We start from the raw sequence: 16,896 nt of genomic DNA on the forward strand, positions 1-16,896 counted from the left end.
AAATTGATTTCATAACAGTGCCACCTATTGGTCAAACTTTATAAGCCAAGTAATCATGCTACTAGAGGTGGTATTATGATTTTTTTTTGCCATTTCAATTACAATAATTCCAAAATTACTATTATTGCTCATTAATGTATTTGGTGTGATGCTTCATGCCATGCTTAGCTCCTACATTTGCCGTTGGAGTGCTTGGCCCCGTAATTGCTGCTTGCAGCTATATTTATTATTCTTCTTCTTCTTCTTCCGCCGCAAGTCTATGGCAGCCCATAGAACCGTTTGCGGGAAAGTTGTATAATTTGGCACACTGATAGAGGACAGTCCCAACATTAACTATAGCAAATTTGAAGCCTCTAACTCCTACTCTCTAGCGCCACCACTTGTCCAAACTTTCAATGTTTGTATGCTAATAACTTTTGAACCGTAAGCCAGAAAATGGAAATTCTTTTTTCCTCTGAATCCTTGGCTCAGGCCAAGTCGAATGAACCCTAAAATTCAAAAATCGCAAGGTTTAGTTTTTTCGCTATTTTCAATTATTCGAAAAACCTACTTTTTCGAACTCGTCCTAGACGGTTAGTCCGATTGCCACGAAAATTGGCTCAGATCATCTTCAGACCATGCTGGCAAAAAGTTATGGAATTCAAGTTGATTCGTCCAACTGTTGTCGAATGACACGTAAACAAATTTGACGAAAAGCACGCAAACATGCACGTGAGGCTATATCCCGGCAACGGTTTGTCATATTGAGACCAAACTTGCCGTGTGTTATAACAAGCATGAACTGAGACTACCTGCTGTGTTTCGACACAGCGCCACCTAGTGGTCAGGAGATATGAAAAATGCATATTTTGGCTTATAACTACTGAATGGTTTGGCCAAAAATCACACAACTGGTCTCTTTAGATTCAGTGAGTCATGTCGAGTCGAATGATATCCAATTTTCCTGTGTCGGCCATTTTAGGCGTCGGCCATTTTGAATTATGTTTCAAAATGCTGTATTTTTTGAACGCAGCATCGTATCGTTTCGCAAATAATTACAAAAATATTCGGCTCCATGCCCTGAAGGTACTCAAAAAGTTTGGTGGCAGCGCCACCTTGTGGCCAATAGTTATAATGAAATATCACATAAACGCTAATAACTTTTGAATAAATTAGTCTATTAAAATTAAAATGATCTCGCTATATTCTGTGGGTCATGCCGAGAGTATTGATACCAATAATGTGAAAATTGGCCTTACTTCCTGTCCGCCATTTTGCTTAATGTTGAAAACCTACTTTTTCGAACTCCTCCTAGACCGTTAGCCCAATTTTCACCAAATTTGACGTGAATCATCTTCAGACCATGCTGGCAAAAAGTTATGGATTTTGTGTCGATATACGTAACGGTTCTCATTTAGCGCATCAACGAATTTGCTGGAAGGGTGCCAAAATGCATTTGAGGCTGTATCTCTGCAACACTTTGGCATAATTGCACCAAACTTTGTATGTGTCATCGCCACCTCACACTGACCATGCCACATAAATTTGGTAACAGCGCCACCTATTGGTCAAGAGTAATAAACCATTCATTAACCATGAGTAATTACACTTTTTAAAATGCTAATAACTTTTTAGTCCATTAGCCTATTGCAACGAAACTGGGCTCAAAATATTCCCTGGCTTATGCCGATAACATAGATACCAAATATGCCAGTGTTTACTGAAGTTCCGGTCCACCATTTTGATTTATGTGGAAAACCTACTTTTTCGAACTCCTCATGAACCGTATGTCCAATTTTCACCAAATTTGAATCAGATGATCTTCAGACTATGTTGACACAAAGTTATGGATTTTGTGTCGATAGACAAAACCGTTTTCGCATACCAAAGCGACGAAGTTGAAACACAATGACAAAATGACACTTGAGGCTGCATCTCTGGAATGCTGTGGCATATTAACACCAAACTTTGTGTGTGTCATTGAAAAGTCAAACAGAGTACACCAAATTGATTTCATAACAGTGCCACCTCTTGGTCAAACTTTATAAGCCAAGTAATCATGCTACTAGAGGTGGCATTATGATTTTTTTTTTTTGCCATTTCAATTACAATAATTCCAAAATTACTGTTATTGCTCATTAATGTATTTGGTGTGATGCTTCATGCCATGCTTAGCTCCTACATTTGCCGTTGGAGTGCTTGGCCCCGTAATTGCTGCTTGCAGCTATATTTATTATTATTATTATTCTTCCGACTGGGAGTCTATGGCAGCCCATAGAACCGAATGCGGGAAAGTTGTTTTGGTTTGACATTCTGATAGAGGACAGTGCCAACATTTAGTACACCAATTTTGGTGTGTCTAAGACATTCCCTCTAGCGCCACCAAATGTCCGAAATTTCACTTTAATTTTGTTAATAACTTTTTAACCGTAAGTCCAATCAACAAAATTCTTTTTTCCTCTGATTGCTGAGCTCATGCCAATTCGATTGCACCCTATGCCGTCATTTTCCGTCATAGAAATATGGCCGGCATTTTGAATTTTTTGAAAAACCTACTTTTGCGAACTCGTCCTAGACGGTTTGTCCGATTCACACGAAAATTGAACCAGATCATCTTCAGGCAGTGCTGACCAAAAGTTATGCAAATCAAATTGATTCGTCAAACCGTTTTCGAAAAACGCTCAAACAAATTTTACGAAACGCTTAGAAAAACAGTCGTAAGGCTGTATCTCTGCAACGATTTATCGTATTCAGACCAAACCTGGTACATGTCATAACAAGCATGACCTGAGGCTACTTGCTGCGTTTCGGCGCAGCGCCACCTACTGGTCCGGAGATATGAAAAATTGCTATTTTTGCTTATAACTTCTAAACAGTTTGTCCAAAAATCATAAAATTGGTCTTGTTAGATTCAGGGCAACATGCCGAGTCAACGGATATCCAATTTTACCATTTCGGCCATTTTGACTGTCGGACATTTTGAATTTTGTTCTAAAATGCTGTATTTTCAGAACGCATCAACGGATTGTTACGAAACATGGTATGGGTCATCAGCACAATGTCCTGAAGGAGCGTGAGAAGTTTCGAAACAGCGCCACCTAGTGGTGATCATCCTTTTTTAAATGCTTATAACCTTGGGTGTGGTCGACTTATTTTCTCGAGACTCACCAAATTAGACTCCTGAAACCTTACCGAGTCCTACGATACCAAACATTCTAGGTTTTGCCTTATGGTTTGTGTAGCGTTGTCATTTAGCGCTTAAAAAACATCTGGCTATATCTTCGAAACCGCTTGTCTGATCGAGACGAAACCACCGTCAGAAGTTCGAAAACATAGGTCGATAGCTATACACCAATGCCCAAATGCCAAAATATTGATAGTAAAGGGTAGTAATATTCAATCAAAGTCAAGAGTCAGTCATTTTTTACGTGCTTTTTCATATAAACGTCTGTAACTCTGAAGTGAATTGAGATATTTTCACCAAAATTGACACACATATGTATGGGCTCACTCTGAGCACACATAAAAAAAATGGTGGGACTGAGCCTCTTGGTGGCGCTATAATAGAACGAAACATGAAATTCTCATTGACTTCAATACAGTTTTGTGAAATAAAATGCTATACTAAACAAATGCATTGGTGTAATATTACGAAACTCAGAATGTGCCAACAACACCATCCCCTGAAGGTACTCAAAATATTTTGAAACAGCGCCACCTAGTGGTCAAAAGTTATAAGTCAATTTACATAAAGGCTAATAACTTTTGAATAAATCTGGCTATTGACATGATACTGGTCTTCATAGACTCCTTGGGTCATGCCGAGAACATAGATATAAAGTTTTTCTTATTTGGCTGAACTTCCTGTCCGCCATTTTGATGAATGTTGAAAACCTACTTTTTCAAACTCCTCCTAGACCATTTGTCTGATTTTCACCAAATTTGACGTGGATCATCTTCAGACCATCCTGGCAAAATGTTATGGATTTCGTATCGATATACGAAACGGTTCTCATTTAGGGCATCAACGAACTGCTGGTAGGGTGCCAAAATGCATTTGAGGCTGTATCTCTGCAAAGCTTTGACATATTTGCACCAAACTTTGTATGTGTCATCGTCACCTCACACTGACCATTACAAACTAATTTGGTAACAGCGCCACCTATTGGTTACATGTGATAAGCTAATAATTCCTATTACTAGTTGTTGTGTTTATAGTTTTCAAGCCATTTTGCCTAAAATAATCTTAAAACTGTCTTAATTACTCATTGCTGCCGTTCGTCTGAAGCTTGCTTCTTTAGTGCTTGGCCCCGTTATTGCTGCTTGCAGCTATATTTATTATTAGGGGCCAAGCACCGAAGGTGCGTAGGCACCTATTGTAATCGTTGGCGTTATTATTATTCTTCTTCTTCCGCCGCAAGTCTATGGCAGCCCATAGAACCGATTGCGGGAAAGTTGTATAATTTGGCACACTGATAGAGGACAGTCCCAACATTAACTATAGCAAATTTGAAGTCTCTATCTCCTACTCTCTAGCGCCACCACTTGTCCAAACTTTCAATGTTTGTATGCTAATAACTTTTGAACCGTAAGCCAGAAAATGGAAATTCTTTTTTCCTCTGAATCCTTGGCTCATGCCAAGTCGAATGAACCCCAAAATTCAAAAATCGCAAGGTTTAGTTTTTTCGCTATTTTCAATTATTCGAAAAACCTACTTTTTCGAACTCGTCCTAGACGGTTAGTCCGATTGCCACGAAAATTGGCTCAGATCATCTTCAGACCATGCTGGCAAAAAGTTATGGAATTCAAGTTGATTCGTCCAACTGTTGTCGAATGACACGTAAACAAATTTGACGAAAAGCACGCAAACATGCACGTGAGGCTATATCCTGGCAACGGTTTGTCATATTGAGACCAAACTTGGCGTGTGTTATAACAAGCATGAACTGAGACTACCTGCAGTGTTTCGACACAGCGCCACCTAGTGGTCAGGAGATATGAAAAATGCATATTTTGGCTTATAACTACTGAATGGTTTGGCCAAAAATCACACAACTGGTCTCTTTAGATTCAGTGAGTCATGTCGAGTCAAATGATATCCAATTTTCCTGTGTTGGCCATTTTAGGCGTCGGCCATTTTGAATTATGATTTAAAATGCTGTATTTTTTGAACGCAGCATCGTATCGTTTCGCAAATAATTACAAAAATATTCGGCTCCATGCCCTGAAGGTACTCAAAAAGTTTGGTGGCAGCGCCACCTTGTGGCCAATAGTTATAATGAAATATCACATAAATGCTAATAACTTTTGAATAAATTAGTCTATTAAAATTAAAATGGTCTCGCTATATTCTGTGGGTCATGCCGAGAGTATTGATACCAATAATGTGAAAATTGGCCTTACTTCCTGTCCGCCATTTTGCTTAATGTTGAAAACCTACTTTTTCGAACTCCTCCTAGACCGTTAGCCCAATTTTCACCAAATTTGACGTGAATCATCTTCAGACCATGCTGGCAAAAAGTTATGGATTTTGTGTCGATATACGTAACGGTTCTCATTTAGCGCATCAACGAATTTGCTGGAAGGGTGCCAAAATGCATTTGAGGCTGTATCTCTGCAACACTTTGACATATTTGCACCAAACTTTGTATGTGTCATCGCCACCTCACACTGACCATGCCACATAAATTTGGTAACAGCGCCACCTATTGGTCAAGAGTAATAAACCATTCATTAACCATGAGTAATTACACTTTTTAAAATGCTAATAACTTTTTAATGCATTAGCCTATTTGAAGCAAACTGGGCTCAAAATATTCCCTGGCTTATGCCGATAACATAGATACCAAATATACCACGGTAAGCTGAACTTCCGGTCCGCCATTTTGATTTATGTTGAAAACATACTTTTTCGAACTCCTGATCAACCGTATGTCCGATTTTCACCAAATTCGAATCAAATGATCTTCAGGCTATACTGATTCAAAGTTATGGATTTTGAGTCGATAGACAAAACCGTTTTCGCATACCACATCGACGAATTTGAGGCACAATGAGAAAATGACACTTGAGGCTGTATCCCTGGAATGCTTTGGCATATTGACACCAAACTTTGTGTGTGTCATTGAAAAGTCACACAGAGTACACCAAATTGATTTTATAACAGTGCCACCTATTGGTCAAGCTTGATAAACCAAGTAATCATGCTACTAGAGGTGGTATTGGTGTTTTTTTTTTTTGCCATTTCAATTACAATAATTCCAAAATTGCTGTTATTGCTCATTAATGAATTTGGTGTGATGCTTCATGCGATGCTTAGCTACTACATTTGCCGTTGGAGTGCTTGGCCCCGTAATTGCTGCTTGCAGCTATATTTAGGGGCCAAGCACCGAAGGTGCGAAGGCACCTATTGTGTTTGTTGGCGTTATTATTATTCTTCTTCTTCCGCCGCAAGTCTATGGCAGCCCATAGAACCGATTGCGGGAAAGTTGTATAATTTGGCACACTGATAGAGGACAGTCACAACATTAACTATAGCAAATTTGAAGTCTCTATCTCCTACTCTCTAGCGCCACCACTTGTCCAAACTTTCAATGTTTGTATGCTAATAACTTTTGAACCGTAAGCCAGAAAATGGAAATTCTTTTTTCTTCTGAATCCTTGGCTCATGCCAAGTCGAATGAACCCCAAAATTCAAAAATCGCAAGGTTTAGTTTTTTCGCTATTTTCAATTATTCGAAAAACCTACTTTTTCGAACTCGTCCTAGACGGTTAGTCCGATTGCCACGAAAATTGGCTCAGATCATCTTCAGACCATGCTGGCAAAAAGTTATGGAATTCAAGTTGATTCGTCCAACTGTTGTCGAATGACACGTAAACAAATTTGACGAAAAGCACGCAAACATGCACGTGAGGCTATATCCTGGCAACGGTTTGTCATATTGAGACCAAACTTGGCGTGTGTTATAACAAGCATGAACTGAGACTACCTGCAGTGTTTCGACACAGCGCCACCTAATGGTCAGGAGATATGAAAAATGCATATTTTGGCTTATAACTACTGAATGGTTTGGCCAAAAATCACACAACTGGTCTCTTTAGATTCAGTGAGTCATGTCGAGTCAAATGATATCCAATTTTCCTGTGTCGGCCATTTTAGGCGTCGGCCATTTTGAATTATGATTTAAAATGCTGTATTTTTTGAACGCAGCATCGTATCGTTTCGCAAATAATTACAAAAATATTCAGCTCCATGCCCTGAAGGTACTCAAAAAGTTTGGTGGCAGCGCCACCTTGTGGCCAATAGTTATAATGAAATATCACATAAATGCTAATAACTTTTGAATAAATTAGTCTATTTAAATTAAAATGGTCTCGCTATATTCTGTGGGTCATGCCGAGAGCATTGATACCAATTATGTGAAAATTGGCCATACTTCCTGTCCGCCATTTTGCTTAATGTTGAAAACCTACTTTTTCGAACTCCTCCTAGACCGTTAGGCCAATTTTCACCAAATTTGACGTGAATCATCTTCAGACCATGCTGGCAAAAAGTTATGGATTTCGTGTCGATATACGAAACAGTTCTCATTTAGCGCATCAACGAATTTGCTGGAAGGGTGCCAAAATGCATTTGAGGCTGTATCTCTGCAACGCTTTGACATATTTGCACCAAATTTTGTATGTGTCATCGCCACCTCACACTGACCATGCCACAGAAATTTGGTGACAGCGCCACCTATTGGTCAAGAGTAATAAACCATTCATTAACCATGAATAATTACACTTGTAAAAATGCTAATAACTTTTTATTGCATTAGCCCATTCGAATGGAACTGGGCTCAAAATATTCCCTGGTTTATGCCGATAACATAGATACCAAATATACCATAGTAAGCTGAACTTCCGGTCCGCCATTTTGATTTATGTTGAAAACCTACTTTGTCGAACTCCTCATCAACCGTAGGTCCGATTTTCACCAAATTCGAATCAAATGATCTTCAGACTATGCTTACTCAAAGTTATGGCTTTTGAGTCGATAGACAAAACCGTTTTCGCATACCACATCGACGAATTTGAGGCACAATGAGAAAATGACACTTGAGGCTGTATCCCTGGAATGCTTTGGCATATTGACACCAAACTTTGTGTGTGTCATTGAAAAGTCACACAGGGTACACCAAATTGATTTTATAACAGTGCCACCTATTGGTCAAGCTTGATAAGCCAAGTAATCATGCTACTAGAGGTGGTATTATGATTTTTTTTTGCCATTTCAATTACAATAATTCCAAAATTGCTGTTATTGCTCATTAATGAATTTGGTGTGATGCTTCATGCGATGCTTAGCTCCTACATTTGCCGTTGGAGTGCTTGGCCCCGTAATTGCTGCTTGCAGCTATATTTCTTCTTCTTCTTCTTCTTCTTCTTCTTCCGCCGCAAGTCTATGGCAGCCCATAGAACCGATTGCGGGAAAGTTGTATAATTTGGCACACTGATAGAGGACAGTCCCAACATTAACTATAGCAAATTTGAAGTCTCTATCTCCTACTCTCTAGCGCCACCACTTGTCCAAACTTTCAATGTTTGTATGCTAATAACTTTTGAACCGTAAGCCAGAAAATGGAAATTCTTTTTTCCTCTGAATCCTTGGCTCATGCCAAGTCGAATGAACCCCAAAATTCAAAAATCGCAAGGTTTAGTTTTTTCGCTATTTTCAATTATTCGAAAAACCTACTTTTTCGAACTCGTCCTAGACGGTTAGTCCGATTGCCACGAAAATTGGCTCAGATCATCTTCAGACCATGCTGGCAAAAAGTTATGGAATTCAAGTTGATTCGTCCAACTGTTGTCGAATGACACGTAAACAAATTTGACGAAAAGCACGCAAACATGCACGTGAGGCTATATCCCGGCAACGGTTTGTCATATTGAGACCAAACATGGCGTGTGTTATAACAAGCATGAACTGAGACTACCTGCAGTGTTTCGACACAGCGCCACCTAGTGGTCAGGAGATATGAAAAATGCATATTTTGGCTTATAACTACTGAATGGTTTGGCCAAAAATCACACAACTGGTCTCTTTAGATTCAGTGAGTCATGTCGAGTCAAATGATATCCAATTTTCCTGTGTCGGCCATTTTAGGCGTCGGCCATTTTGAATTATGATTTAAAATGCTGTATTTTTTGAACGCAGCATCGTATCGTTTCGCAAATAATTACAAAAATATTCGGCTCCATGCCCTGAAGGTACTCAAAAAGTTTGGTGGCAGCGCCACCTTGTGGCCAATAGTTATAATGAAATATCACATAAATGCTAATAACTTTTGAATAAATTAGTCTATTAAAATTAAAATGGTCTCGCTATATTCTGTGGGTCATGCCGAGAGTATTGATACCAATAATGTGAAAATTGGCCTTACTTCCTGTCCGCCATTTTGCTTAATGTTGAAAACCTACTTTTTCGAACTCCTCCTAGACCGTTAGCCCAATTTTCACCAAATTTGACGTGCATCATCTTCAGACCATGCTGGCAAAAAGTTATGGATTTTGTGTCGATATACGTAACGGTTCTCATTTAGCGCATCAACGAATTTGCTGGAAGGGTGCCAAAATGCATTTGAGGCTGTATCTCTGCAACACTTTGACATATTTGCACCAAACTTTGTATGTGTCATCGCCACCTCACACTGACCATGCCACATAAATTTGGTAACAGCGCCACCTATTGGTCAAGAGTAATAAACCATTCATTAACCATGAGTAATTACACTTTTTAAAATGCTAATAACTTTTTAATGCATTAGCCTATTTGAAGGAAACTGGGCTCAAAATATTCCCTGGCTTATGCCGATAACATAGATACCAAATATACCACGGTAAGCTGAACTTCCGGTCCGCCATTTTGATTTATGTTGAAAACATACTTTTTCGAACTCCTGATCAACCGTATGTCCGATTTTCACCAAATTCGAATCAAATGATCTTCAGGCTATACTGATTCAAAGTTATGGATTTTGAGTCGATAGACAAAACCGTTTTCGCATACCACATCGACGAATTTGAGGCACAATGAGAAAATGACACTTGAGGCTGTATCCCTGGAATGCTTTGGCATATTGACACCAAACTTTGTGTGTGTCATTGAAAAGACACACAGAGTACACCAAATTGATTTTATAACAGTGTCACCTATTGGTCAAGCTTGATAAACCAAGTAATCATGCTACTAGAGGTGGTATTGGTGTTTTTTTTTTTTGCCATTTCAAATACAATAATTCCAAAATTGCTGTTATTGCTCATTAATGTATTTGGTGTGATGCTTTATGCGATGCTTAGCTACTACATTTGCCGTTGGAGTGCTTGGCCCCGTAATTGCTGCTTGCAGCTATATTTATTATTATTATTCTTCCGACTGGGAGTCTATGGCAGCCCATAGAACCGAATGCGGGAAAGTTGTTTTGGTTTGACATTCTGATAGAGGACAGTGCCAACATTTAGTATACCAATTTTGGTGTGTCTAAGACATTCCCTCTAGCGCCACCAACTGTCCGAAATTTCACTTTAATTTTGTTAATAACTTTTTAACCGTAAGTCCAATCAACAAAATTATTTTTTCCTCTGATTTCTGAGCTCATGCCAATTCGATTGCACCCTATGCCGTCATTTTCCGTCATAGAAATATGGCCGGCATTTTGAATTTTTTGAAAAACCTACTTTTGCGAACTCGTCCTAGACGGTTTGTCCGATTCACACGAAAATTGAACCAGATCATCTTCAGGCAGTGCTGACCAAAAGTTATGCAAATCAAATTGATTCGTCAAACCGTTTTCGAAAAACGCTCAAACAAATTTTACGAAACGCTTAGAAAAACAGTCGTAAGGCTGTATCTCTGCAACGATTTATCGTATTCAGACCAAACCTGGTACATGTCATAACAAGCATGACCTGAGGCTACTTGCTGCGTTTCGGCGCAGTGCCACCTACTGGTCCGGAGATATGAAAAATTGCTATTTTTGCTTATAACTTCTAAACAGTTTGTCCAAAAATCATAAAATTGGTCTTGTTAGATTCAGGGCAACATGCCGAGTCAACGGATATCCAATTTTACCATTTCGGCCATTTTGACTGTCGGACATTTTGAATTTTGTTCTAAAATGCTGTATTTTCAGAACGCATCAACGGATTGTTACGAAACATGGTATGGGTCATCAGCACAATGTCCTGAAGGAGCGTGAGAAGTTTCGAAACAGCGCCACCTAGTGGTGATCATCCTTTTTTAAATGCTTATAACCTTGGGTGTGGTCGACTTATTTTCTCGAGACTCACCAAATTAGACTCCTGAAACCTTACCGAGTCCTACGATACCAAACATGCTAGGTTTTGCCTTATGGTTTGTGTAGCGTTGTCATTTAGCGCTTAAAAAACATCTGGCTATATCTTCGAAACCGCTTGTCTGATCGAGACGAAACCACCGTCAGAAGTTCGGAAACATAGGTCGATAGCTATATACCAATGCCCAAATGCCAAAATATTGATAGTAAGGGGTAGTAATATTCAATCAAAGTCAAGAGTCAGTCATTTTTTACGTGCTTTTTCATATAAACGTCTGTAACTCTGAAGTGAATTGAGATATTTTCACCAAAATTGACACACATATGTATGGGCTCACTCTGAGCACACATAAAAAAAATGGTGGGACTGAGCCTCTTGGTGGCGCTATAATAGAACGAAACATGAAATTCTCATTGACTTCAATACAGTTTTGTGAAATAAAATGCTATACTAAACAAATGCATTGGTGTAATATTACGAAACTCAGAATGTGCCAACAACACCATCCCCTGAAGGTACTCAAAATATTTTGAAACAGCGCCACCTAGTGGTCAAAAGTTATAAGTCAATTTACATAAAGGCTAATAACTTTTGAATAAATCTGGCTATTGACATGATACTGGTCTTCATAGACTCCTTGGGTCATGCCGAGAACATAGATATAAAGTTTTTCTTATTTGGCTGAACTTCCTGTCCGCCATTTTGATGAATGTTGAAAACCTACTTTTTCGAACTCCTCCTAGACCATTTGTCTGATTTTCACCAAATTTGACGTGGATCATCTTCAGACCATCCTGGCAAAATGTTATGGATTTCGTATCGATATACGAAACGGTTCTCATTTAGGGCATCAACGAACTGCTGGTAGGGTGCCAAAATGCATTTGAGGCTGTATCTCTGCAAAGCTTTGACATATTTGCACCAAACTTTGTATGTGTCATCGTCACCTCACACTGACCATTACAAACTAATTTGGTAACAGCGCCACCTATTGGTTACATGTGATAAGCTAATAATTCCTATTACTAGTTGTTGTGTTTATAGTTTTCAAGCCATTTTGCCTAAAATAATCTTAAAACTGTCTTAATTACTCATTGCTGCCGTTCGTCTGAAGCTTGCTTCTGTAGTGCTTGGCCCCGTTATTGCTGCTTGCAGCTATATTTCAAATTGGAACCATTGAGTCAATTTCCTATGGACCACAGTCTCACGAAAAGGTTTCAAACTTGAAAGTCATTTCTTAAATTTGAAACTCCTTGTCAATACCAAACCGTGCAACACTTTTATTTCTTGTTCAGCACGAAAGTTGAAATTGTTGCTTACAAATGCGTCATACTTTTAATGGCAAAAAGTCCTACTCGAATATGTCCCGCGCCGCCTCAGTGACTAAATGACTGATCTTCACATCATTTGCCAGAACTCAGTGCTGTATGAAATTGAATTCAGGGAAAGCGAAGACTGCAAGATGGGGATTTAGAAGCTGATCATTGTATTCTACTAGGGAGAAAAATGTTATCAGTTACTCCCTTCGGGAAAAGCAGGCTTAAACCGAAGCAAACGCACACTGACTTCGCCACACAGGAAGTACGCAAAAGCTTGACGGTCGATCTGTCAAATAAAAGTGATTAGAAGAGTCTCTCACGATCCTTGTTCCTGTCGTTCTTGTCTAGCATCAAGGACGTGAGGGGGATGAGGAATTCTTGTTTAGGCAGTCATTACAGTCGTGCTTTTTTGGTTTTAATTCAATCGTTTTGCCATGAACTTTGATTATTCCGAGGCCTCGTTTGTCTTAGTGTGTGAGATGTCTTCTGTGAATGACATCTCACTTAACACGTCTTCAGATCTATACCGGTGCGCACAGGAAATGGGCCGTCCTGCTGTCCTGCACTAAATTGATGCTCTACAAGGGCAAATTACAAGGTAATGAGTGGTTAGCAGGAGACACTCTTTAATTACGACTTGAAGGTCTCGAGTGAGTCTGAAGGACAGCTATGGATTATTGTGTGCCTGTTTGTGCGTGTCTGGATGTTTCAAGTAGCGGCTGGTCGCCGTCTCACACTTTCTCTTGTATTTTTAGTCGATTCCAAATCTGGAGGCCCATCTCAAGGCGTACTAATAATAGCCTAGGGGCCTATTATGACAATGACGTGCAATCTGTCTCTTTCTACTGAACGGCCGGCAGGGCACAAGCAGACTGTGGAGATTCGGCTTACGCTATACCATCATTAAAGTGTGGTCTTATTAAAATATTAGAAAAGGGGCAATGAAGGAGAGCAGTTTGTGCGGGAACGATGACAGAATCAAAGCTGTGACCAAATTGTGGTTCCCAGTGGGATTACATTATCGAATTGTCGCGCATGTCAACATATTTGCACATGCACACTTGTGGTGTGTGTAGGATTTTTTTGCTTGGCATTTTTTTGGCTATATTTGGATGTCATTGGTGACTTTGGGCAGCACAGGCTGTGTTACACACAACTGTGCCCACACAGAATCTGTACTATTTTTTTTTTCAGAAAAATCTTCAGAATTTATTTAGTTTTGATCATTTTAAACGTTTTTTTTTTTCTTCAGTGTGAAGAACTGGATTGTGGAAAGGTTGTCTACCACAATCTAACATGCATCGCTTATATGAGCACCATGATTCAGTTTCACATTGTATTCCTATATGATTCTGATTATCTTGGTAATATATGAGTTATAATGATCATTTTGTTTACAGATGATAGAAATACTCTTATACCTATAGCTGTAATTTATTCAGAAATAAAACAACGCAGCCGAAACTGTGCAATTAAACTGTTTATTTAACAGATAAAAAAATGTCAGGCTAATTAAATCACAGCATTATCTTGACTAAAATAATTTTTTTAACTAAAAACATTTGTTAATTTTTAAGTTTAATTATTATTATTATTTTATTATTACTATGCTGAAATGAAATCTAATGTTACAGGGAAAAGTCTAAATGTAAAAAGCTATATAAGCATTAATTTGAAATTACTTATAAAAATGTTAAATTAGTGAAAGAACAACAATTATTTAAAAAAGACATTTATTTTAAATATTAGGGGTGTAACCATTCACAAAATTCACGGTTTCATTCATGTAGTGGTTTGTTGTCCATGATAACAAAATCAGCAGGAGAGGTGTTTGTCAGTGATGTCCAGTTCCTCCTGGAATAAGCACAGAGAACTTTAGGGTAGAACTTTAACTTCAGAGACTAAAAGTAGACATTTACACGTACTGCCAGTAGAGTGGGGGAACTATAACGCCTTAGATTTTTCATATGGGGTTTTTCAATTAAAATAAAGCCTGTGGTAAACATAACTTGACAATACTTTTATGTTTTGTTGTACAACGTAAATTACACACATCCATACCCAAAATAAAATTTTTGAAGCAGTTATGTTTATTTTTGAAAATGTATGTTTTTAATAAGTATAGTTAGATGAGGTTTAGGCTGTGAGTGTGTGCAGTTTACAATGTAGAGCAAATGTAGTCTTTTCAAGTTATGTTTACCACAGGCTTTATTTTATTCATAAATTGAAAAGCCACATAAAAACAAAAACCCATAGGAAAATCTCAAAAGAACCCGCAGTGAATTACACTTCCTAGTTCTGACCTCGTAATTCCCCCACTCTATTCCAGATCAATTAATGCACTTAATATTTACATTTCATGTCTGGAAGAATAGTTCTCCTCATACACTGGGAGAGCAAGAAGGGCTCCTTTTTATGCTGACATCATGTAAACAAAAAATAAATAAATAAACATGTTAAACAAGCAGGCCAACATTATTTGATATACAATGAAAACAGTGATGGAGGTGGTTTGCACTCACCCAAAGATCTAACGTTTAGAAGGTCATGCAACTTCTGTGAAATCTTGCTGGTGTGTGCCACAAACATGCTCAAGTATGTGTATAACCAACAATGGATGTAGAAAAGAGAAAGTCATGTCTGTGTCCTGTTATGTGAGGATACATCACACAACTTGCTCTTCAACTCAATAGAAGTTACCTTAAGTGTTGAGGCTCACTCTTTGTATTCAGCATCCAGCTCAGCCTGCAATTAAAGAACGTTTGTAAGGCAAGGCAAGGCAAGTTTATTTATATAGCACATTTCGTACACAATGGTTATTCGCAGTGCATAAAAGAAAGTAAAATAATAATGAAAAATAAATAAATAACAAGAATAAAACAAGCAATTTTAAAACTTTTAAGATTGTTAAAAAAAAATACTTATTTAAAATGAATTTAAAACAGTTAGAAAATTATTTCACATAAAATAAAAATAAAAATTGAAAATATAGTGCAATCAGTTCGGACATTGCACAGTGCTCATTCAGTAAATACACAGCTAAACAGATGAGTTTTGAGTCTAGATTTAAATGTGACTAGTGTTTTAGCACATCTGATCTCTTCTGGAAGCTGATTCCAACTGCGGGCGGCTAAAGGCAGACTCCCCTTGTTTTGTGTGAACCCTTGGTTTTAAGATTTACTACAAGTTTGTTAGACTCCTTTTGTAATTTTAATATATTCCAAAATTCATGTGTGTTAGCTTTAACCCAATTTAGGATGAATGATCTTAGCTGCTAGCTGACCAATTAAAAATCTAAAATTTCCAGGGCATTTCTTCCCAAAAAAGCATCGTATGAAACGTTTGCCACCAAATGGTCTCAGAGATGGGACCAAGTCACACATGTGCAAGTCTCAAGTAAGTCTCAAGTCTTAACCTTCAAGTCTCAAGTAAGTCCCAAGTATTTTTTTCTTGGGCAAGTCAAGTCAAGTCAAGTCACAAGCTATGTCAAGTCAAGTCCAAGTCAAGTCACCTTAATATTGTTATTTTACCTGCAGAATCTGATCTTAATAAAGTTAAAAGACAAGATATAGGTAACTGTCAGTAAATTAAAATAATTTGGATTTGCATTGTAAATACTCATGTTCAGTAAAATACATCATGGAATCAAACAAAATTGTAACTTCCTAAAATTATTTATTTTTCACTTCTGCCAACAGTGTTTGAAATGTTTTACATTTTCAACATTGAGTCCATAAAACTAAACATCCAACAGACACCTCTCTGAACACCTCTCTCTCTCTCTCTCTCTCACTCTCTCTCTCTCTCAAACACAGTTTACATACAACATTAAACTTTGTTACATTTCTCCTCTCTCTCTCTCTCTCTCTCTCTCTCACACACACACACACACTCTCTCTCTCTCCCTCACACACACACACACACACACACTCTCTCTCTCTCTCTCAGAGTATAGAATATAAATATGACGTATTTTCAGTTGTTTCATACTTTTTTGTTATGTACAGTACAGACCAAAAGTTTGGACACACCTTCTCATTCAAAGAGTTTTCTTTATTTTCATGACTATGAAAATTGTAGATTCACACTGAAGGCATCAAAACTATGAATTAACACATGTGGAATTATATATGGAATTATATACATAACAAAAAAGTGTGAAACAACCGAAAATATGTCATATTCTTGGTTCTTCAAAATAGCCACTTTTTGCCTTGATTACTGCTTTGCACACTCTTGGCATTCTCTTGATGAGCTTCAA

The 16,896-nt window shown here is 38.1% G+C and overlaps 1 protein-coding gene across 1 annotated transcript in view; it reads left to right on the forward strand.

Annotated features, from left to right (window-relative positions):
• LOC128013232 (heparan-sulfate 6-O-sulfotransferase 1-B) overlaps positions 1–16,896 on the forward strand; it is an 89,001-nt gene that overhangs the window by 31,317 nt on the left and 40,788 nt on the right. The gene's annotated exons all lie outside the window — the stretch shown is intronic.

The sequence above is a fragment of the Carassius gibelio genome, chromosome B24, assembly GCF_023724105.1.
Source record: "Carassius gibelio isolate Cgi1373 ecotype wild population from Czech Republic chromosome B24, carGib1.2-hapl.c, whole genome shotgun sequence".
Taxonomy (NCBI): domain Eukaryota; kingdom Metazoa; phylum Chordata; class Actinopteri; order Cypriniformes; family Cyprinidae; genus Carassius; species Carassius gibelio.